Here is a 25,771-nt window from a genome sequence, read left to right on the forward strand (position 1 = left end):
GAGAGAGACAGAGAGCCAGAAACATCGATGAGAGAGAAACATCGATCTGCTGCCTCCTGCACACCCCCAACTGGGGACGTGCCCGCAACCAAGGTACATGCCCTCGACCGGAATCGAACCCGGGACCCCTCAGTCCACAGGCCAACGCTCTATCCACTGAGCCAAATAGGTTTTGGCGAAAAGGAAATGTATTTTAATAAACACTGCCTTTATAATTATTCAAAGTGTGTGTATCATTTTTGGGGACACACTGTATTGTGAATTATTCCTCAATAAAGCTGAAAAAAAAAGGTGGATTTTAGATCTGAAAGACAACAGCTGTATTTTACTAGGAGGTACTTTTTTTTACTTTCTCTGAGTAAGTGGGAATGAGATTTCTTCTACACCTTAAGCTTGTCCTCTCTACCAGCCTCTGTGGTGACCCTTGACTCTTGGGATTTTCTATTCCTACTTAATAGGCCTTATGGCTCATTCTGAGAATTTAGTCAGGAAATGGAAGCTGCTTCCTCTCTAAGAATAAGCAACTGATCTTAGTGTTTGATATGTTAGTCAGTCAACCAGCCTGGCCCTTCTGACAATATTGGCAACAAACTGAGCTTGCATCTTATAAAAGAGTGTGAGTGTGTGACTGATTCTGGTGTGTTTCATATTGCCAGTAGTGTTCTGGTGTTTAGAATACTTAAGTTCACCTCTTATGCTATGTGAGCAACCTGAATGGTATAAGAAGGAAGATGTTACTCATTTCTCTGTAACAATATTAACATAAACTTAGTGGTTTAAAAAAATCATTTATGGTCTCACAGTTACTGTGAGCCATAAGTCTGGGAACAGCCATCTGAGTCCTCTGCTGAATATCCCCCAAAACTTTAGTCAGGGTGTTTGCTGGGACATAGTCCTCAACTCAGGCTTGACTGGGAAAGGAGCTGTTTCCAGACTTACTCAGGTTGTTGGTAGAATTTAGTTCCTTGTGGTTGTAGGACTGAAGGTTTTGGCTTCTTGCTGGCTGTCAGCTGGGGCCAGCTTCAGCTCCTAGAAGCCTCTTGCAGTTCCTGGTCACGTGGCATTTCCCACTGTAGCCACTTGTTTCCTTAAAGCCAGCAAAGGAGAGAGCCTCCACCAAGATGGTTGCTACAATCTTGTGTAACATAATCGCATCATTACATATAAGTAATCGTGTATATCCTATCATCTTTGCTGAGTTCTTCTGGTTAGAAACGTCACAGGCCCTGCCTACACAAGGTGGGAGGGTCACACAAGGGCAGGAGGACGAAGTTGAGGATCATGGGGGCCACCTGAGGAGTCTGTTTGCCGCAGAAGGAAAAGAAAAATTGAGTTGTTCCTGCCCTTAGGATTGTCCCCCCCCCCCATTTATTATAAATAACTTGAGGGCAGGATTCATGTTTGATTAATGAATCTTTTCCTCTCCATCATTACCTACTATACAGTATTTTACACCTAATAGGGACTCAGTTGGTATTTGTTAACTTAATTAACTATTATGCTATAAAACTATCAAGCAAAGCTGAAAATCTTGTTTTTGGCTGGACAGTCAGTTTGTAAGTTGAACGCCATTGTTTATAAACCAATTATTCATAGAAATGCCTATTTTATCATCTCTACCATCAAACAGTACCTTTTAATAAATATGACTTTTCTCAGAAGAAGCTATGCTGGTATTCTGTTTAAAATTGGAGAATACAGAGCAAGAAGCAGCTGAAAATCTACTCAAATGTTAGATATAATGGGAATATTTTAGTATATGAAAAATTAAAGCTTGGCTTAAAGCCAGCTCTACCGTGGGAAGAAAAGAGTGCCTGATAGGTGACAATTTTATGTTTTAACTTTTATTAGGTTTTCAGAAATAAATCTTTTATGTTTTATTGCACTTAATGAGTAAAATCATTTGAAATCATTGATCTTTTTCCTCAGGACACTCTTTGGAAAACTTAACCTTGATCCATTAGGCACAAAGGAAATGTTTATAAGGCCCAGCTCTATTATCACAAGGTAGGATGAAGAAGGGTAGCTTTAGACCCCAGAACCAATATTTATTTCAGTTTTTTTTTGGTTTGAGACTCCTTGACCATGTAGGTAGTAAACATTTAAAGCCAAAAGATTTGAGGGGAGGTCATAGAGACTGTTTCATATTCCCCACAGCTGAGGCAAGTTTCTTTTTCATCTTTTTGTGTGTCAGTGATACCCAAGCAGATAGCCTTTCAAAGGTTCCAGCTTTCTATAGATTCTTGGATCTCATCTGGTCAAAGGCTATAAAGACCCAAGCCCACTGGTTACCTGACTAGAAAACCCCCCAAGGTGACTACAGGTAAGCTCCAGGGTGATTGCTTTGGTTAGCAGTTGCATTCTGTTTTTGGCCTCCAGGGGTTTCAATGATAGTCTTGTGAGCGCCTAGCTCCAGTATGCTATCCACACAAGGCATCATTTATTTTCTTTGTCCTCTTTCTGCACCACTATAAGTCTTCCTACAGCCACCTCTCACCCTTTGTCATGCCTTTCAGTGGTATTTATTCTAGGTGCTGAGGATACCACCAGGGAAAACAAAACAAACAAAACAGATGAGTCCCATGTTCTCATGGAGCTCATGGTTTTTTAAAGGGGGAAAAAATAATAAACATATACTATATCAGGTGATATAAATTCTATGAGGAAGAGTGAGCAGGAATAAAGAAATAATGAGGGTGTGTTTCACATACAGTGGTCAGATTAGGCCTCATTGATAGAGTATTTGGTAGGATAATGTCAAAGATTGCAGGTATTAATGATACATCTGTGCAATGAGCAGCTCATCTTGATGTCCTAAGTAGTGTGAACTCATCAGCTGAGCTAAGAAGTTGGATATTGCTTCAATATCTCAAATATTAATGAAAGGTTAAAAAGCTAATGAGGACAGTTGCTTGAGTACTGTCAGTCTTACTGTTTCCTATGATAAATGCTGCCAGTATTGAATAATAAATGAATCTATAAGATAAGGCACCAAGAAGCTACTCTGAAATGCATTATAAACTCATCTTTCTCCAAAGTCTGTTGCTTCTCCTGCATTCACTGTCTCTGTGAATGGCCCACCACCTTCCATCGTGTTGGTTGTGCCATTTGTTTGCTCTTCCTTCATTCAGTGTGCACTTAAGTACCTGCTTGTGTTAGGCACTGAGAATCAGGGCAGGGACTAGGCTGAGGTAAATGAGATATGTGCCTTGGCTAAGAGGTGGCAAAACTCAGTAATTGAGGTGAATAATATTTTAAGGCAATATTTTTAAAAATCAGGATATAGCCCAAACCGGTTTGGCTCAGTGGATAGAGCACCGGCCTGCGGACTGAAAGGTCCCAGGTTCGATTCCGGTCAAGGGCATGTACCTTGGTTGCAGGCACATACCCAGTGGGGAGTGTGCAGGAGGCAGCTGATTGATGTTTCTCTCTCATTGATCTTTCTAGCTCTCTATCCCTCTCCCTTCCTCTCTGTAAAAAATCAATAAAAAATATTAAAAAAAATAAAAATCAGGATATATACAAAAATGTCTATGATGAATAAAGTATCAAACTTTTAAGTCAAGAAGGGATTCAAACCTGCACTGGCCTGAACACCATAAACCCATTGGGGGTGCCTCATTTTCCTCACCTTAGCTCTGGTCCTGCTGGAGATAGAAGATGGGGGGGAAAAGCCAGAATGTCTGCCCATAATGAGTTTTACCAATAGAGGAAGAGAGACATGTGAACAAATAAGCACAAAAATGAAAGTCCACCAAGGTACAAATAAAATAGGGGTTCAAAGGAGATGTTTCTACTGAGGGGACATAAGAAGGACCCTGAGTCATCCTAAATGTCTCTTTCTTTCTTACTTGACCAAGTGTTGACCTCCTTTCAAAATCCCTCTTGAATGTCCCTTCCTATTCTCTGTCCCCATAATTAATGCTATTTCATTAACTTGGTCTCCCCTGGATTACTCTTAGCTGGCCTAATGTCAGAAAGGCTTTGTTAAGACACAGGTATGACCATGACACTCACTTATTTTAAATCCTTTCATAATTACCAGTTGCCTTCATTTTAAGTCTTGAATCTAAAGCATTTAATGATCCCATCTCTGCCTTGATCTTGGCATTCTCCCATGGATTTGGATTTATCAAACTCTGCATGGTTCTCCAAATGCTTTTCATATGTCATCTTCTCTTCTTCCCCCAGCTAACTTCTATACATACATTAGCACTCAGAACAGACATTACCTCCCAGGGCTATGGTTTATATGTCTATATCTTTGGTGCCTCATACAGGCAATTATTATTTATAAAATAGCTATATCAACCTGGCTGGAGTGGCATAGTGGTTGAGTGTTGACATATGAATCAGGAGGTCATGATTCAATTCCTGGTCAGGGCACATGTCTGCTTTGCAGGCTCAATACCTTGTGTGGGGTGTGCAAAAGGCAGCCAGTCAGTGATTCTCTCTCATCATTGATGTTTCTATTTCTCCCTGCCTCTCTGAAATCAATAAAATATATTTAAAAAAGTAAAATAGCTAGATTAGCCTTGGTGAGAGAGAGCACATGCTTTTGTGCCCATGCATAGTGTTCATCCTTGCCACCACGGCTGTTCTGTTCACAAGTTCACTGTGTAAGCATTGACATGGCCAAGGATAGATAGAGACTGGCTGACATTCACTGGGTGAGGCATCTTTTCTATCTGGTTGTTGAGTGCTTCTTCTGCTGTAGATGCTCTCTTGGGTATTTACACTTTGTGTCCACTTCTATAGTCACCCATATGCCTTTTACTTCAGGCCTCCTTGTGTCTGATCATCCATTATTGTTCCTTACAGGCCTCTGATCAGTTAGCAGAGCCATTAGCCATTGCCCAAGAATTCATATATATCCTTACCTCAAAACACTTCTCTCATACAAATTTGATGACACTCTGCTTGAGGTAGAATTTCCTTTCACCACTGTCCTTCAGAACAATACGACTCAAACGCACCATGTGAAGGACCTTTTATTTGGGTTTTGTTTTCAGTTCATCATGATTGATCCTTTTGTAAAATATAAAACCACACACTCCATTATTTCATCAATGTCAAATTGCTGTAAATGTTTCCAAATGTGTCCTCTCACTTTTTATACCTGTTTTTACTGTATATCTTGTTGGGGAATGATAGGAAATAGTTTGTGAACTGGCTCTGGTCTGTGGACCACCTTTTGGGTTACACTGTGGTAGTTCTCTCCTGCATGGGGCTATACCATGTGATAACAGTGTGCACTTAAGTACCTGCAGCGGCCGGTGCATCTTGGACCAACATATTGTGCTGACCCATCCATGAGCTGTATGGTTTTAGCAGGAGCTACTCTTTGATAGTTGCACAAACGTTTGTTATTTCACCCGGTTGCAATGTTCCCTCTGATTTATTATCTGAGCCAGGGGCTAGGGGAAGCTATATCAGGGGCTTCTATTGTCTCTTTATATCATAATGACCCTTCTTTCATAGTGTTTGTGTCCTGACTGCTGCTGAGTATATCCATTCCAATTATGTACCAGATGCATGACAAGGTGCATGACTAGATGGTGAGTTTGTGGACACTTTGGGCCAGGCTTCTGTTTATTTTCTGCCCTTCATATGCCTCCACTCTAACTGGGAGTCCATCAAGGTATTTTGGGTACTAATGTCCAATAGTCCCTGGAAGGGTTAGGTGTTATTCTTTCACCAGTGTTGATTTACTGGAGTGAGTGGCTGCACATGCCCTTGGAGAAGGATTGGAGAAACATTGACTTTTTTCTTTTGCTTAAGGGAACTCAGCCTGTCCTTACATTGGTGCATTCTATGTCTCTTAACTGGCTTACATCTGGAAACTGCGCATAAATCTTACGTGCTTCAGTTATTGGTTTTTTTTTTTTGGCCATATAAGTCAAGAAATAGTTTCATTCACTACTTGTTATGGGTTGAATTTTGTCCCCCTCCCCAAATTCCTATCTTGAAGTACTAAAACCTAGTACTTCAGAATGTGACCTAATCAGGAAATGAGGTCATTACTGATATAATTAGTTAAGATGAGGCCATATTGGAGTAGATTGGAACCCTAATCCAGTATGACTGGTGTTCTTAGAAAAAGGATACATTTGGACATAAAACATAGAGGGAGAATGCTATGTGCAGATGAAGACATTGATCAGAATGATGCTTCTACGAGCCAATGAATGCCAAAGCTTGCCAGCAAACCAGCAGAAGACAAGGGAGAATCACGGAGCAGATTCTCGCAGCCCTCAGAGGGAACCAGCCCTGCCGACACCTTGATCTTGGAATTCTAGCCTCCCAAACTGTGAGACAATATCTTTTGTCTCTCCGTTTGTGGTACTTTGTTGTAGCAGCCCTAGCAAACGAATGTACTACCCACCTCTTTGCTCCTACAAAATACAATGGCCAATGATTTAGCAGCCATAGCTGCAGATCCTTGCAGATTAAGTTGCTCTGGCCCCTTCTTTGACCTTATTCCCTGTTACAGCAAATATACTCACCGCATTTCTACTAGTTAAGTGCTACCTCTGGGGGCTGCTCATTTGAAATACTGTCACTCTCATTGTCCTCCCATTAGTGTTTTAGGATTTCCTCAACGGTTTCATGCTAGGGTCACAGGAGAGTGGCTCCATATTGATGCACTTTCCTTTCTCTAGCCTTCTTGCGCCTGCCTCAGCTTCACACCCTCAGATCCACTTCCATATGTGTGCCCCCAGTTCTTGATGACACAGCAGATAGGCTTTTTTGGTGCATAAGTTGTTTCTTCTCGGAGCAGGGACTGTACTTCACAATTAGAGAGATTATGAGTAGAATTCGACCCTAGTTTTTTTTTTTTTTTTTAATTAAATGTATTTTTGTTGATTTCAGAGAGGAAGGGAGAGGAAGAGAGAGATAGAAACATCAATGATGAAAACTGTGATCTCCGGTTCCTAGGTTGATGCTCAACCACTGAGCCATGCCGGCAGGGCCCCACCCTAGTTTTTAGTCTAGAGGCCCTGAGGGGAGGCAGAGCAGACCTTGAGGAGGATGTCTTCTTCAGGTACAGCCTTTGCAAAGTCTCCAGGCATCTGGAGGCTGCTTTAATTTATAAAAGGGAAGGGAGTGGATCCTTGCAGCCCAGAGGGTCAGCAGAATCTGAGAGGTCACATTCTCTCATGTGCACCCACCCAAATATCACCGTCTCACTATCCTACTCTCCCTATCAGAACCCTAATTGCCTGGGAGGCCTGCTGGGGCTGTGCTTTCAGTTTTCTTTTGGATTCAGGTACTCAGTTGAATCATGGACCTGTTTTTAACTATTGTCTGCTCTCTGGGTACAGGAGATAAGGTTCACTTAAATGCTGACATGGATTTTCTCTGGTGTCTGCAGTATGCCCTGAATGAACGCGTGGCTTACCAAGCCTGCCAGTCCCATATTTTAAAGGTTCGAGAGTGGTTAACCAATACTAACTCCAAAATCTTTATAGCTACGACAAACCTCTATCTTTCAAGTGTTAGGGCTGTTGTATAAGCTTGTGCTTCCTCCTTCCTCCTGCACCACATTCCAGTGCCCCTCAGGTAAAAGTTTGAGTCATTATACTGCTGTTAGGTGTTGTGGGTTTTTACCACTCATTATCACGAGAAATGGAATCCTCAGCTGCCCTCTAACCAGCAAGCAACAACATTCCGGAATCCCATGCTGAGGGTCTGTTTTCTGACACCACTTCTATTACCAACAGTCATAATTAGAGTTTTTCTCCAAAAGCAGGCCCTGAAATAAGGATTTAAATGCAAGTAGTGTATTTGTGATGTAATTTCAGGAAGCCTCGGGAGGAAGTGGGGAAAGAGCTATGGGTCCTTCAGCTGGGAGTCTGTCAGCATCAGCATGACTGTCCACAACTGTGGTAAGAGAACTCAGAGAAGTCAAGGGCATGTGGGGTGGACGTTGCCAATCTTCTACATGGCCCTAATAAGGTTGCTATAAAGAGTTGTAAGGCAAGAACATAGAAATGAGCACACAAAAAGCACTCAGTAAATTTAGCTATTACTTTTTTTGGTGCTTAATGATAATACAAATTGTTTTTTATTTGATTTGTTTGCTTTTGCAGTATGAAAGGATTAATTTCAGGATACATTTAATTAGTGGTCTCCTAATGTATTTGCAGTGTGACTTAATTTGTGAATATTTCCAGACATTTCCAACTTTCCAGAATACTTCTATTTTGTTAAGTTGAGGTACTCCCATGAGCCCTGACTTGTGATTGAACTGTAATAATGAGACGACGACTAGCCTTTATTTAGTCCAGCATTTTGGTCCTGCAGTGCAGTTATTTTGAAGCTAATCTCTTCACCCCAGATTTTTGTACTCTCTTTCACTTCTTGTTAACTTGATGAAAGACAATGAGAATTTCTATTCTTCTCTATTTCAGGAGAAACTGTGTTATTTATAGGTCTCATAGGCCTGGGGAAAATCCTTACTTAAGGTGCAAATGGTAATTACAACTCTTTCTCAGGGGAAATGTATGGTGTACTAGTGAGACAATGCTATAAATTTAGAACACAAAATATAATGTTTCCTATTTTTGAATTATTGTGCTTCTACTTCTGTTTGATATCACCATTATTTTATCACCAGTTAGATTGAGGAAATGAAATTAATTATTTTTAAAAATTTTTGAAGGAATACTTTAAGGTACCAGTAATTTTATAGTTGAAACTTCGGAAGGAGAGGCAAGTTAAGAAAAGAATAAGAAAGAGTGAGTGTGGCAGGAACAAAATGCTTCTAGAGAGTTATAAAAAATAAGGGTCACAGAATAAAAAAGGTTTATATTAATGCTTCAGTTGGATACTGTATGTAATTGGAGAGTAATAATAGCTGGCGAGTTGCTGGGACAATTAATAAGTAGTCATTTGGTGTCACCAAGAGGGAAGTAAATTGAAATGTGGAAGACAGCAAAGGTTAATCACAAACAACTCATGCCAAACTAATTTAATGCCTTTGTGATATCCAGGGAAGCTCAGTGAGTACAGAAAGTCTAATCCGCTTAGTGCATATAGAAGGTTTAACACTCTTTTATGGGATACATTAGAGAGAGTGTCATAGGACATTTTATGAATAAAGTAGAGAAAGGTTAATTATAGGAATGACAGATCATCTATAGAAATAATGGGTTAAAAGAGAAATAATAGTCATAGAAAATTTGAATATACAGATAACTTTAATTAACATTCAAAATAAAATTGTTGAATTAAAATACTTTATTGTCATTTATGTTATAAATTGATGTCATTATATTAAGATACTATTGAAGTCATTATATTTATTAAGTATACTAATATATTATTTAAGTCATTATATTAAGATACTATTTGAATATTGTTAGCACTGATAATGGTGTTTTAGTTATACTTTAAAGAAGAAGGGAATCCTGTCTTATAAACATGCATATTGAAATATTTACAAAAAAATTTTGGTATCGGGGATTTCCTTCAAAGTGGGAGGGGATGTAGATTAAACAAGATTGGCCATGAGTTGGTGATTTTTGAATATGGGTGATGGTACATGCTATACTATTCTGTTTACTTTCTAATGTTTATTTTTTTTTCATAATAAAAGTTAATAAATCATCTGGTTTATTGCTAATTTTTAGTACCCAGCTTCATAAATAGATTTTAATTGTGCTTTCTTTTTCCAGTTATAGTTAATATGTTCACAACCTAGTAACAGTAATAGTCACAAAGACATAGTGAAGGACATAAACAAGTTCTTTTGGCAAGGTTGTGGGCAGAAGACTGAATTTTAAATATTTCATAAACTATAGGGATTTTTAAGCCAACAGTTACTTTGAAAGCTCTCTGGCCCAATTTCTAAATTTGTAGATATAGGGACTGGAATTTGGGTGGCCTGATTGGTTGGTATCATGACTCAGACTGGGGTTTGGGTGTCAGCTATTGGTTCTGGGATTTTTCCCTAGATGCCTGTCCACAACAGTGATATAAGATTCTTTTAGCTCACTGAGACTCAGTTGCCAAAACGGGAATAGCTGAAGTGGTAGCCATCTGCAGTGATCAAAGTTCACGTCATAGCTCTGCACCTTTCTAGCTGTGAAAATGCATGATTTATTCTATGACCCCAAATTTCAGTTTTCTCATATGAAACTTGGGAAGAAGAATAATTCCTATTGTGAAGATTAAAATAAATGGTGTATGTTAACATGAATAGTAATAGAATCTACATTCCAGAGACTTGGTGAGGATTAAATGGAATTTTGTATCATTTTTTAAAAGAAAATATTTTTATTGATTTCAGAGAGGAAGTGAGAGGGAGTGAGAAACATCAGTGATGAGAATCATTGATCAACTGCCTCCTGCACACCCCTGACTGGGGATTGTGCCTGCAACCCAGGCACGTGCCCTTGACCAGAATCGAACACAGGACCCTTCAGTCCACAGGCAGATGCTCTATCCACTGAGCGAAACCAGCTAGGACAGAAATTTTGTATCTTTAGGAAATAGTTGGCACTCAATGAATGCTTCATTATATTATCATTGCAGTCATTGTTATTGCTGCTGTTATTACCATCTTCATACTATACTAGAGGCCCAGTGCATGAATTTGTGCACAGGTGGGGGGTCCTTCAGGGTGGCCTATAGAGATTGGGTCCCACCTCGCGCCCCCAGCCTCACAGCCCCGTAGCCCTGCCTGGCACCCCGTCTTGGCCTGGCGCCGCCCCCTCACCTGCTCCAGCATCCCACCTGCGGTGCGATTGATTGGGGCCGGTCCCCACACCTCCGCCCCGCCCGGCTCCCTCAGCGCTGGGAGCTGGGCGACAGCCCCACCCCCATGCTGCTGCCTCTGGTCGTCCTCTGCAGGGTGATTGGTGGGGTGATTGGGCCCCTGCTTGCACCTGCCTTGGCCTGGCGCTGCCTGCTCACCTGCTCCACCACCCTGCCGTGGTCCCGCTCTCATTGGGGCCCATTGGGGCCAGCAGCACCTCCACTGCTGCCCGCTGCCAGCACTGCATCACCAACGCCCACCATGTTCTGCACCGCCCCCTGGTGGTCAGCACACAGCATAGCTAGCAGTTGAACTCCCAGTCTCCTGGTCGAACTCCCAGTGGAATGACCTACCGAGGGGACAATTTGCATATTAGGCTTTTATTATATAGGATAGGCAGTGAGATGTATCATTGGAGAATACATTCTTTCATTCTGTGGGCTGTCTTCTCATTTTGTTGATGGTTTCCTATGCTGTGCAAAAACTTTTTAGTTTGATGTAGTCCTATTTGTTTATTTTTCTTGTTTCCCTTGTCTGAGATTTTACTGCCTATATTTTCTTCCAGGAGGTTTATGGTTTTGAGTCTTACATTTAAATTTTTAATCCATTTTGAGTTTAGTCTTGTAAATGTATATGAAGGTGGTTTAGTTTCATTTTTTGTAGGTACGTGTCCAATTTTCCAAACACCATTTATTGAATTGGTTGTCTTTACCCTATTGAATGTTCTTGCTTCCTTTGTCAAATATTAATTGACCCTAAAGATATAAGTTTATTTTGGGCTCTCTATTATGTTCCATTGATCTATATGTATGCTTTTAGCCAGTACCATGCTGCTTTGATTACTATAGCTTTGTAGTATAGTTTTATATCAGGTAGTGTGATAGCTCCAACTTTGTTCTTTTTCTTCTTCTTTTTTTTAATCCTTACCCGAGGATATTTTTCCATTGATTTTTAGAGAGAGTGGAAGAGAGAGGGAAAGACAGAGAGAAATATTGATGTGAGAGAAACGCATTGATTGGTTGCCTCCTGCACGAGCCCCCAACCAGGGCCTGGGCTAGGGAGGAGCCTGCAACTGAAGTACATGCCCTTGACCGGAATCAAACCTGTACCCTTCGGTCCGCAGGCCAATGGTCTGTCCACTGAGCCAAACTGGCTAGGGCCAACTTTGTTCTTTTTTCTCAAGATTGGCTATTCAGGGTCTTTTGTGGTTCCATATACATTTTTTGGGTTATTTGTTCTAGTTCTGTGAAATATGCCAATGATATTTTGATAGGAATTGCACTGAATTTGTAGATTGCTTTGGGTAGTATGGGCATTTTAACAATGTTAATTCTTCCTATCCATGAGCACAGTTATATGCTTCCATTTATTTGTATCTTCTTCAATTTCTTTCTTCAGTGTCTTATAATTTTCTGAGTATCGGTCTTTTACCTCCTTGGTTAAATTTATTCCTAGGTTTGTTTTTCTTTTGGCACAATTGTAAGTGGGATTGTTTTCTTAGTTTCTCTTTTGGACAGTTCATTAATGGGGTATGAAAATGCAATGGATTTCTGGATAATTATTTTGTATCCTGCACTTTACTGAACTTATTGATCAGTTTGAGCATTTTTTTTGTGATACTTTTCACCAAAATACAGTATCATGTCATCTGCAAATAATGACAGTTTTACTTCTTCCTTTCCAATTTGGATGCATTTTATTTCTTCTTTTTGTCTGATTGCTGTGGCCAGGACTGCCAGTTCTATGTTGAAAAGGAGTGGTGAAAGTGGACATCCTGTCTTATGCCTGATCTTAAGGGAAGTGCTTTTAGTTTTTCCCCTTTGAGTATGATGTTAGGTGTGGGCTTGTCATATCTGGCCTTTATTATGTAAGAGATGGACCCTCTATTCCCACTGTGCTACCATAAGTGGGTGCTGGATTTTGTTGAATGCGTTTTCAGCATTTATTGATATAATCGTATGATTTTTATCCTTCATTTTGTATATGTGGTGTGTCACATTTATTGATTTGTGAATATTGTACCAACATTGCATCCCCGAAATAAATCCCACTTGCTCATGAGATATGATCTTTATTATTATTATCCTTATTGTTACTATTTTTTAATCCTCAACTGAGGATATGTTTTTCATTGATTCTAGAGAGAGAGGAAGGGAGGGAAGAGAGAGAGACGGAGAGAAATATCAATGTGAGAGAAAAACATCGATCAGTTGCCTCCTGTATGTACCCTGACCTGGAATTGAACCCACAACCCGGGTATGTGCCCTGACCAGGAATTGAACCCATGACCTTTTGATGTATGGCAGGATACCCCAACCAACTGAGCCACCTGACCAGGGCTGGAACCATAACTTTAAAAAGAATTCCCTTTTGATTCCTTTCAGGTCTAAAATTCTGTGATTTTATTTTATTTTATTATGTTGCTTAACTTGTTACTCTTTTGGGTGAGCTTTAAGGCTAATACCCTAAACAAGATATATATATATATACAGAGTCAGGTTTTTAAAGTTTTATTTTATTTTTTTAAAGAATGTTTATAGAGAAAAGAAAAGTTATTTCCAAGAGGCATCAGAAGCAAAAAGGAATGTTTCGTTAACCCCCTTGTTGAAAGTAAAGTCTGATTTTAAAAGGAGAGAATCAAAATAAAACAAAAATGGCATTTTATTTTATTTTATTTTATTTTTTTAAATATATTTTATTGGTTTTTTACAGAGAGGAAGGGAGAGAGATAGAGAGTTAGAAACATCGATGAGAGAGAAACATCGATCAGCTGCCTCCTGCACATCTCCTACTGGGGATGCGCCCGCAACCCAGGTACATGCCCCTGACCGGAATCGAACCTGGGACCCTTCAGTCCGCAGGCCGACGCTCTATCCACTGAGCCAAACCGGTTTTGGCAAAAATGGCATTTTAAATGTTATCACTTTCCACCCAAATTCTGCTGGGAAGAGCAAGGTGTCCCTCCCTGCTGCTGGTGGTTATGAGGATGTACTAAATGTACAAAGAACATGTTGAGCTTTCCTTTCAGGCACCTGGAACGGTAAGTGAAAAAATTTAGAGAACACGAATGGTTCTGTATTTCTTCTCTTTAATAGTTGAAAATTCCGCCATAGGGCTGCTCTCACTGGTCTTGCCATATCTTTAGATGTTCAATTCATGCTTTTGACATTAGCAGCCACTGAGAACAAACATGGCATATTTAGAGATCAGTAAGCACCTCCGATAGCTATAGCACAGGCAGCTTGGGGCTGGGGAGGGGGGATAGGGGCTTTGGGGAGGGGAATAGCTGCTGGGGGACGTGGGAGCAGAAGCGAGCCTAGGGAAACTATACCTTGGGGAAGTGACACACGGTACTGATGGTGCTTAAACAATGTTAGTGACTTCCTCTGAGAGGTTCAGGTGCTTGTTATGTAGCGTAACGTTGAAAGCTCACCATATTTCCCACCCTTACGAGCCTTTTGTTACAGCCATTATTGTATGTTCTGTTCCCTAAACATTGCCTTGCATTTTCTTGCTTTTGTGCCTGTTTTTACGGTGTATCCTCCCCAGATACTTGACTGTACCCTTCATTCTATATTTGGAAGCTCTGCCTCAGGCAACGTTAGCTTCCTTCTCTTTGCTCCCTAGCACCTTGTGGAGATCTTGTTATAATATAGCATAGTCCCTTGTGGTTATTGTTTACACATATATTTTTTATAGAGTTTACTTTTTTGAAGGGAAGGGATTATGTCTTATTCATTGCTATATTTTATACTCCTGGCACTGTTTGTAGCCTGCAAAAAATATTTGTTGGATGGAAGGTAGTGATAGAATATTCAGTTGCACAAAGGATAAAATGTGAAAATGAAGTCTGTTTTTAAAAATAATTATACCAGATGTTTCACTGGTTTTTACTTTGAGCCCAGTACTGTTTAACAATGAAAAGAAATATAATTCTGCAGGTATCATTCGTGAACTATAGAGATTTATGAAAATGTATACCATGCTGTCCCAGAGGCAGTTTGAAGTAGAGGGAAAGATGAATATGGTCTTTGAATCCATTGGCAAAAATAAATAAATAAATAAATAAATAAATAAATAAATAAATAAATAAATAAATAAATATTCATCCAGTAGATAATGAGTTATATTAGGTATGAAGCAACTGACCACCATCCCTCCCCTTTAAAATATCTTAACCACAAGTTTCTGCTCATTTTGCATTACTTCCCTGGAAAGGCTTTGTTTGGACAGAAGTCACAAAGAGAGTAATGTGGTAGTAGAGTGAATTTTTAAAATTGATTTTAGAGAAAAGAAGGGAGAGGGAGCGAGTGAGAGAGAAACATCGATGTGAGAGAAACATGGATCAGTTGTCTCCCTTATACAGCCCGACCAGGAATCGAACCTGCATCCTGGGTGTGTGCCTTGACTGGGATCGAATCCATGGCCTTTTGGTGTGCAGGCTGATGCTCCAAGGGAGTGAGCCACACTGGCCAGGACAGAGTGAATTTTTAAAAACAGAAAGATAATGATAAAGAGAATATAGTGATACACGTATCTAGACTATTTGAGTTCTTTCCCCATTCTTTGCCAGTCCTGGTTCTGCCTCATTTCTGGCTCTCTGGGTTGCTGTGCCCTTCAGGAGTGAGACCAGACTCGGTTCATCCCAGGCTGCAACAACTTTAGGAACTTTTCATTCCAGGTTTCAGTCAGTGGTCATTAAACGAGGGTGTATGCCTTGATCCCTAAGAAGCTTGATAAAAAAATATGGATGTCTGGACTACTCTTAAGAATTTCTGAGTGTGGCCAGAACACCCACAATTTTTAACATACCCCATAATTTGAAACCACTGTTGTGGGTCTTTCATTTTTACTATATCCCTGAGATCAAATAACTCTATATCACCTCTTCAAGATTCAGCTAGTCCTGGATTCTATCCATCAAAAGGCAGATGGATACCTAGATATTACTTGTTATGAGCTGAATTGTGTTTTCCCCTTAATTTATTTGTTGAAGTCCTGACCCTCAGTATCTCAGGATGTGACTAGATTTGGAGATAGACGCTTTTAAAGAGGCAATTACATTATAATCTGGTTATTAGGATGGGCCCTAATGTACTATGACTGGTGTCCTTATAAGAAAAGGAAATTAGGACATCACCATATACAGAAGGAAGACTATATGAAGACACAGAAAGAAGACAGCCATCTGAAAGCCAAGGATTGAGAGGCCTCAGAAGAAAACCAACTGGCTGAAACCTTGATTTTAGACTTTCAGCCTCCTGAATTGTGAGAAAATAAATTTCTGTTGTTTAAACCACCCAGTGTTTGCCCAGCTGGCATGGCTCAGTGGTTGAGTGTTGACCTATGAACCAAGAGGTCATGGTTTAATTCCCAGTCAGGGCATATGCCTGGGTTGTGGGCTTGATCCCCATTGTGGGGCATGCAGGAGGCAACTGATCAATGGTTCTTTCTCATCATTGATGTTTTTAATCTCTCCCTCTCCCTTCCTCTCTAATATAAATAAAAATATTTTTTAAAATAATAATATTAATAAACCACCCAGTGTTTGATACTAGCAAACTAATACAGTACTAATCATTGTGTGTCTCTTATGTACAAGGCACTGTACAAACATTTTATTGAATTTCCAGAGTATTTCCAACTTTTTGTGTGGGTGGAGGAAAAGAAGGAAAGAAGATGTAGGTGAGGAGCCATTCGTGAATGCTATGATATATCCTCCTTCCTATTGCCTGCAGACTTTAGAATGGCTTTTCTTATAGTTTTCATTCAGCAGAAATCAGTTGATATTCTTAATGCTTTATTTTTAATTAGAGGCCCGGTGCACAGATTCATGTACTGGTGGGGTCCCTTGGCCTGGCCTGCGCCCTCTTGCAATCCAAGACCCTTTGGGGGATGTCGGATAGCTGGTTTCAGATCGATCCCTGCAGGCCTGATCCAGGCAGGAGGGAGCCCGATCCTGTGTGTTGAGAGTCTGTCCCCTGGTGGTCAGTGCATATCATAGCTACCAGTCGACTGGTTGACCGGTCACTTAGGCTTTTATATATATAGATTGTCCAAACTTCTACTTGCTTCTATGGACCCTGGATATGAGTGAAGTCAACACACCAGTATTGTTTAACTATATATTGAAATTCTGGTACCACATGGCATTTAATGTAGTTACAGCGCAATTTCTATGCAACTGTAGTCAAAGAAATTCCAACAATTATTATTATTTTTTTTCAATTCAACTTAGCTGTATGTTAATTGGAAGTAGGGAGAACAGAAATATCTTATTATCTCCCACCTCTATGGACGACTATTTTAGATGCCATATTGGACATATAGTTGTCACATTAAAAGTCTACTTTAAGTTTTTATTCTAAATTAACAAATATTTGTTGTATATCTAAAATACACCCATTACTACGCTGGAAATTAAGTAGACAGAGGTGAATACAGTATGGTTTCTGTTGTAAAGGAGCATACACTTCAATAAATACAAAATAGGAAATAAGTGCATCAACAGAATAGAGGATAAGTAACGGGGGGGGGGTGATATTTTGATTAAGTAAGTAATCCAATTTAGTCATTCTGAAGCTGGATGGTTATTAGAATTACTAGGAGAGCATTTTAAAAATAGAGTCCCAGATTCCACCTCAGATCAATTGCTTTAGAGTTTTCGTGCATACATATAGGACCTTTGATTCTGTGTTTAAAAAAGGTTCCTGCCCTAACCAGTTTGGTTCAATGGATAGAGCGTTGGCCTGCGGACTCAAGGTTCGATTCCGGTCAAGGGCATGTACCTTGGTTGCAGGCACATACCAGTGGGGAGTGTGCAGGAGGCAGCTGATCGATGTTTCTCTCTTATCGATGTTTCTGGCTCTCTATCCCTCTCCCTTCCTCTCTGTAAGAAATCAATAAAATATATATTTTTAAAAAAAGGTTCCTCTGGTTGTAGTTTATATATCTCATGCTCAATGGCTGGAATACAGAAGTCTAATGGATCTTAACTGTAGTGTGTGTGCAAAGTACAAGTTGACACTCGGATAGGAAGATGGGTGATAGTCCATGTGCTGAGGATTGCCGAATCAGTTTTCAGAGTACAATGTATTCTGTGATTTAAAAAATATTAAGTGTCTAAAGATGTAAATGAAACAATGTTTTTAATCAAACTAAGGACTCTTTGAAGTTAGTGATAGAAACTCAACTCAAGTTAGCATAATCCTAGAAGGACATGCATTGGCTCATGGCATGAAAAGTACTTTGGTAGTGCCATAAAGCAGTGCTGTCCAATACGGTAGCCACTAGTCATATATCGCTAGTGGTCACTGGATTTTAAAGACTTAAATTTACAAAAAAATATACTCTATCTCATTAATTTTTATACTGAATACTTATTGACATGATACTATTTGGGATATACTATATTGGGTTAAGTTAAAATAATTTTACTTATTTTTAATATGACCACATATGTGGCTCACATGTTTTTGTTGGACAGTACTGCTCTAGAATCTTTGAAAAAAAGGGGCTCTATGCCTCTAGGACTCTGTCTTTCATCTCTGCTTCTCTCTCGGTTTCAGCCTCATTCCCTCCAATTACAGAATAGAAAATGGTGTTCCTACTAAAGAGGAAGGGGTACTTCTCTTCCAGATCCCATCTTGAAAATCCTGGGGAAGAATTTCGGTTGGTGCAGCTGAAGTCATGAACCAATCACTATGGCTAAAAGAATGGGCTACTATGTTTGCCTGCATCTAGGCAAAGTTGTCAGTTATTACAAGAACCACATGGGTAAATGACCTGGAGAGTAGTATGCTAAGCGATATAAGACAGTCAGAGAAAGACAAGTATCATATGATCTCACTTATATGTAGAATCTAATGAACAAAATAGATTGATGAACAAAAAAGACCCAGAGATATTGAAGCATGCAACAGACTGACATATTTCAGAGGGAATGGGGATTGGGGGGTTGGGAAGAGATTAACCAATGAACTTATATGCATAGTCCATGGACAGGTAATAGTGCAGGGAAGGCCTGGGGAGGGGACAGGACTGAGATGGAGAGGGTCAATGGAGGTGGGAGGACATCTGTAATACTTCAACAATAAAGATAAAAATTTTAAAAAAATTATCACATGGGTAGTCTAGGAGAGGAAATTCCCTCTACTTTCCCAAATAGTACTATTAGCTAACATTTATTGAGTGCTTACTATGTGATAGGCATTGTGTTAAACATCTTTACATAGGATTATCTCATTACAGCTATTTTAAGATAATCTGATGGGCATCTCAGATATAATAAACCTGAACCCCAATCTTCTCCTGATCTTTCCAATCATGATAAATAGATGAACATTCATTCACATAGTTACTCAAGCACAATAACCCAGGAATCATGCTTGATTCACTACCTTTACCCCCCCCTTCCTTTTATTATTTATCTTTCCTAGTTAACTCTTCTTTTTCATATCCATTCTTACACATAAGCCAGAATAATATTTAAAAAACATAAAGCACAGCCTGGCCAGTGTGTCTCAGTGGTTAAGCATTGACCTATGAACCACAAGGTCACAGTTTGATTTCCAGGTTGTGGGCTCCATCTCCAGTAGGGGGCGTGCAGGAGGCAGCTGATCAATGATTCTCATTATTGATGTTTCCATCTCTCACTCCTCCTTTCTCTCTAAAATCAGTAAAAATCTATTAATACACAACATAAAGCATAAATAAAGCACTTCAATGAATGAAATCTAAACTCCTTCTCAAACCTGTAAGGCCCAGCATGGTCTGTTTAGTTTTCCAGCTTCATCTTGTGTTATACCCCTTCTCACTCACTATGCGTTAGTTGCATAGGTCTCCTTTCAGGCCAAGCTCTTTCATCTCTCTGGCCTTCTCTCTTCCTGGAATGATTTTCTTGTTCTCTGGGTAGCTAGCTCACTATGTCTCAGTTTAAATGTCACCTCCTCAGAGCGGCTTTATTCTGAACACCTAGGGAAAGTGGATCTTCAGTTTCTCTTTCACTACCTCACCACACTGTTTGTTTTATAGCACTTTTCATGATTTGTGCTACTCTTGTTTATGTATCATCTGATTCCCTTAATGCAATGTATAAACCCCATGATCATATCAGCCTTTTATATCTAATTTACACTGTTCTAACTCAAGCACCTGTAGAGGGTCTAGGAACATATTAAGTGTTCAATAAATAGTTGTTGAATATGTGGATGAATCTTTATTTTACAGATGAAGGAACTGAGGCTGAGAGAAGGCAAGTAACTGACTCAAGTCATATACTATGACATGATGGAAACAAGTTTCAAACCCACTATTAATTGCCACGTCATAGGAAGGGAATGTTGTAGTGGGCCGACAAAACAAGAATCCTCTGGTAAACAGCACAATGTACTACAAAGCACTGGCCTTGGTATCAGAGGTCTTGTATTCATTTCAGGTTCTGTTCACTGGGGTGGGAAGACCCCATCCAGTCCACATGACTGAGAGTGGAGGAGGGATGTTATCCAAACAGTGACTGGGCGCTGTACCAGGAGAACCGGAAATAAAGCAGGGGCGGGTTGGGGTAAATAACCAATGTCCACCCCAGTATTCTGGTATGTTCCCACAGGGCACGGAGAGGCTGCCCAGACCTCTCCTTCAGAGGCCATTTCTTTTGTCACTGTCTTTTGAAAGTCACTTGAAGTCTTAAAATGCAATCATTTCTAAGGGATATTGAATTTGGAATGAAATTGTGGGGACAGCTGGCATCAAGATAATTCCTAAATATGAAGTCTGACAGCACAGACTGACAGTTGTGAGAATATGATAATATTTTCTACTTTAATAAATGCAAAATCATGGCTGGACTGGGTGTTGGGATTTTTTTTTCTCCCTTAGTATAATTGAAACTTTTCATTCATTTCCAAAAGTGTATCTAGGAATATAGAAATTATTCTCCAGCTATACTGTAAACTATGGTTAAAGATCATATAATTTGGTTTTCCTGCTATAAAATGTTTTTAAGAACATACATCTGTTTTTTAACTTGTGATTTTTAAAAAAATCCTTATCCGAGGGTATGTTTTTATTTATTTATTGGTTTTAGAGACAGGGAAAGGAAGATAAAGACAGAGGGAAACATCAGTGTGAGAGAGACATTGATTGGTTACCTCCCATTTGCTCCAAGACTGGGGGATGGAATCCACAACCTTTTGGTGTATAGATGATGCTCCAACTAACTGAACCACCCGGCCAGGGCTTAACTTGTGATTAATAAAAATATATATATTTTTATTGATTTCAGAGAAAGGGAGAGGGGGAGAGAGAGATAAAACATCAATGCTGAAAGAGAATCATTGATCAGCTGCATCCTGCATGCCTCACACTGGAGATGGAGCCTGCAACCGGGCATGTGCCCCGACCTGGGTATCGAACCACGACCTCCTGGTTCATCGGTTGACACTCAACCACTGAGCCATGCCGGCCAGGCACTCTAGCAGTTCTTAATTCAGTTCTGGGACAATATATAAGAATTTGCATTTTCATCCTCCTCTTTCCCTTTGATTTATTCTGAAGGGCATTTAGTCATCTTCCAAAAATAGTGTTATTTACTTTTCCAATTCTCTCTGCCAAATAAAGGACTCAAAAGCATTGTCAACTTTCAAGAAGTTAGGTGAGGCTCCTCTTTTCTCTTGAAAGAAAACAAACAAACAAACAAACAAACAAAAAAGGGTTAGACTCACAGTATGATCTTAGTGAAAGTTTTGATTTCTGTACACTAGATGTTTCCTGCTCAGGTTCTTTATTCATTGTTCCTAAGACTCTTGAGAAGCTATAGAAATTTGCAGGTGCTACAAAGACAGCCTCATTTCTTCCTTCCCAACCTTCACCTTTTACTTACTTTTCTTGTCCCATTGCATCAGCCAGAGCTTCTAGTACAATGTTCAAAAGGAGTGAGGAGAAGGGACATCCTTTCCTTGTACCTGATCTTAGTGGCAAAGCTGAGTTACTGGCCATCCTATCTAATAAAAGAGAAAAATGGTAATTGGCGTACGACGATACCCTTTTCATTGGCTAATCAGGGCTATATGCAAATTAACTGCCAATTAAGATTGGCAGTTAACTGCCAACAAGATGGCGGTTAATTTGCATATGTAGGCACAATGCAGGGAGGCGAAAGGGAAAGCAGGAAGAAGCCCCCTGCCACTGACAGTGATTGGAAACCCAGGGGGGAGCTAAGAGCTGGGGGGCAGGGCAAAGGCGGCCCTAGGGCCGCCTTTGCCCTGCCCCCCAGCCGTGATCGGAGAATCAGGTGCCTTTGCCGCCCTGGCCAGTGATAGCAGGAAGTAGGGGTGGAGCCAGCAATGGGAGCTGGACACGGTCGAAGCTGGCAGTCCCGGGAGCTAGGGGTCCCTTGCCTGGGCCTAAAGCGGAGCCTACGATCGCGGGGCCACTGCAGCTGCGGGTCCCCGCTGCCCGGGCCGGACGCCTAGGCCAGAGGCGTTAGGCCTGGGCAGGGGCGGAGCCTGCAACCGCGGGGAGCTGGGGGTCCCCTGCCCAGGCCTGACACCTCTGCCGGAGGCCTCAGGCCTGGTCAAGGGGCCGATCCGGTGATTGGTGATCGGAGGGTGATGAGGGTCAACTCCTCTGGCCGAGGCATCAGGCCTGGGCGGGGGGCGGAGCCAGGGATTGGGGGGATATGATGGTCCCCTTGCCCAGGCCTGAAGCCTGGGTCAGAGGCATCAGGCTTGGGCGGGGGGTGGAGCAAGCGATCAGAGGGAGATGGGGGTCCCCTGTCCAAGCCTGACACCTCTGGCGGAGGCGTCAGGCCTGGGCAAGGGGCCGATCAGGCGATCAGAGGGTGATGGGGGTCTACGCCTCTGGCCGAGGCATCAGGCCTGGGCTGGGGGCAGAACCAGTGATGGGGGGAAATGAGGGTCCCCTGCCCAGGCCTGACGCCTCTTTCAGAGGCGTCAGGCCTGGGCAAGGGGCCGATCCTGCGATTGGAGGGTGATGGGGTTCAATGCCTGAGGGCTCCCAGTATGTGAGAGGGGGCAGGTTGGGCTGAGGGACACACACACACACACACACACACACACACACACACACACACACACCAGTGCACGAATTTCGTGCACCAGGCCCCTAGTTAAGTATAATGTTAAGCTGTAGGTTTTTTGGTAGATTTTTTTCCCCCATCAAGTTGAGAAAATTTCCCTCTATTCCTAGTATACAAAGCATTTTCATCATGAATGGGTGTTGGATTTTGTTCCAGCAACTTCTAGGCTCAGCCCAGAGTGCACATTAGAATCATTGGGGGAGGTTTTAAAGTTATAGAAGATTGGGCTCTAGCGTGTGCCAGTTGAGACAGGTGATTCTAATTGGGTGCCATTTGAGACAGGTGATTCTAAGTGGCTCTCAACCTTGGCTGCACATTAGAATCATCTGGGAATCTTTTTAAAATCCTGATTTCCATATCAGCACAGTCCAGTCCAGCATCTGGCTCGCTGAGCTGTGTTCCCAGCTGCAGTCCATTGGACCATGCGGCTCCTAGGGTCATATGGCAGGCTGGTGTGGGCCACAGAGCACCTGAGTGCAAGGAAGCAGGAGCACACAAGAGAAACTAGCGAGAGAAAGTTTCTTTGTTTGGGGATTTTAACTAGGAGCTTAACCAATGAATCCTTCAGGATTTCACTGCTTGCAGGGGCTCCACCCCTCTAGCCAATGATCTTCGTTCCCAGGTTAGACTGACAGGCACCTTCCATATGCCACTCCTACTTCACTGCACATGAGTCCATCTTTTCCTTTTTTTGACCCCTTCCGCCAGTGATTTAGCAGGGAATGGACTGGTGGTTTCCTGGGAAGTATAAAGTTGCATCTTCCTGGTGAAGCTGCCCAAATGACCATGCTTATGTTATCTTGCCTCCCCTTTTCTCTCTTCCTTTTCTTTTTCGTTAATCCTCACCTGAGGATATTTTCCCATTGATTTTTTTTCTTTTAGAGAGAGTGAAAGGGAAGGAGAGACACAGAGAGAGAAACATAGATGTGAGAGAGACACATCAATTGGTTGCCTCCTGCATGCACTCTGACCGGACTGAGGATTGAGCCTGCAACAGAGGTACATACCTTTAACTGGAATCGAACCTCTGATCCTTCAGTCTGTGGGCCAACACTCTAACCACTGAGCAAAACTGGCTAGGGCTGCTCTCTTCCTATTTTAGTACTAGAGGCCTGGTGCACGAGATTCATGAACTCAGGGTGGGGTCCCCTCAGCCTGGCCTGTGCCTTCTCGCAGCCCGGGAGCCCTCGGGGAATGTCCAACTGACAGCTTGTTGGACATCCTTAGCGCTGCAGCGGAGGTGGGAGAGGCTCCCACCACCACTGCTGCGCTTGCCAGCTGTGAGCCAGGCTAATGGCTGAGCGGCACTCCCCCTGTGGGAGTGCACTGACCACCAGGGGGCAGCTCCTGTGTTGAGCATCTGGCCCCTGGTGGTCAGTGTGCATCATAGGGACCAGTTGTTACGCCATTTGGTTGATTTGCATATTAGCCTTTTATTACATAGGATTAGCTTGCTAGTTACAACAATAACACCATCAGAGTAAGATTCTGGAAGAGTTAAAGGTATGCTACAATTTTGTTCTGATATTTGGGTTCCAGTTTAAATATGTTTGGCAAGATACTAAAACATTGTAAAAGGACTGAACTTTGCTTCATTGTAGACTCTTTTTTTTTTTTTGGTTGCAAAAAGCTTTATTGTTTCATTTGGTTCATTGCATGGGAGAGGGCTTCAGGTTGGTTAAAAGAATGGCTAGTAGTTTCAGGAAGAGGCTCAAGTAAAAGCCAGACACCAGGGAAATACAGAGGGGCCTCTGAAAGGCCTCTGGGCTCCTTGGGCTCCTAGTCGTGCTTGAGGGTGAGCCTTTCGAAGAGATACTCGCCCAGCCCAGCCTGGGGGCTGGCCGGCCTGTGGAGGTGAGTCAGGTGTCACCCATCTTCTTGATGAGTTTCACCTCTTCATCCAGGAAGTGGTTCTCCCAGAAGCCACAGAGATGGTCTTTGTGGGTAGAACCCAGGGCCTGCAGCTCCGAAAGGGCCTGGTTCAGGTTCCTCTCCAAGGCCAGGGCGGCTTCCATGGCCCTGAGTTTTACTCACTCATCTTGGGAGGCTTCAGCACGCCCTGGAGAGAATGCGGCCACCACGCTTGTTTTGCAACTTTAAGAGATGCTCAGCGACCTTGCGCTTCTCCACCAACTCGAGGAAGAAGTGACCCACACCCTCCAGAGCTACAGCTTCACGGTCGAAATAGAGGCCCAGGGAAAGGTAGGTGTGGGAGGCCTGCAGATGAAGGTTGGCCAGGGGGTTGACCGCAGCCTCAACTTTGGTGGAATAATTCTGATGAATTTGGGAGCTCATGGTTGTTTGGCAATAAGAAGTTAAGGTAGAAAAAAAAAACACCTGGTGTGTTGACCGGTCCCGGAGGTGGTTCTGAAGGTGGTGCCTGGATAAGATGCAGGAGAGTGGCCGGACACTGGGAGAAGGGGTGTCTCTGGGTCTGTTCCATCCAAACACTGTTGAAGCAAGAGACAGATCCGGGACTGCTGAGGGCACTGCCTCATTGTAGACAATAAGTGATCTCACCAATAGGGTTTCTCTTTTAAGATGCCGTGACACTATGAAGCAGTGAACACCAAGTTATATTGTCTTGGAATACACTTCTGAAAGGAAATGTTGTTAGTGTTTTGGTAAGCACTCTGCCTTTAGTGTGGTCTTTCTCAGCAAGCAGAGTCATCGTATCGATTGGGGAGAAATGAGTGTTTAAAATGTTCTTAGACCTTCCTTAGTTGACAGACAATTGTGTTTAGAATTTAGTGTTAGAAAAATGACTACTGGTTATGTTAGGAACTTCAAGCAATGGTCTTTCTTGAAAAAAGAAATATCCCAAGTCAGTGAGACATATGCAGGAAAGACTTATTTTTCTAAACTTTATTCTTAGAGACATTCATAGCCCTGGAGAGGTAGTGCTCTTGGTC

The 25,771-nt window shown here is 41.7% G+C and overlaps 1 protein-coding gene and 1 pseudogene across 5 annotated transcripts in view; one reads left to right on the plus strand and one right to left on the minus strand.

Moving 5' to 3' along the window:
* Nucleotides 1-25,771, plus strand: part of ANKS1B (ankyrin repeat and sterile alpha motif domain containing 1B) — an 827,013-nt gene that overhangs the window by 43,699 nt on the left and 757,543 nt on the right. The gene's annotated exons all lie outside the window — the stretch shown is intronic.
* LOC132226006 (ferritin light chain-like) lies at nucleotides 24,556-25,154 on the minus strand (annotated as a pseudogene).

The sequence above is a fragment of the Myotis daubentonii genome, chromosome 2 (assembly GCF_963259705.1).
Source record: "Myotis daubentonii chromosome 2, mMyoDau2.1, whole genome shotgun sequence".
Taxonomy (NCBI): domain Eukaryota; kingdom Metazoa; phylum Chordata; class Mammalia; order Chiroptera; family Vespertilionidae; genus Myotis; species Myotis daubentonii.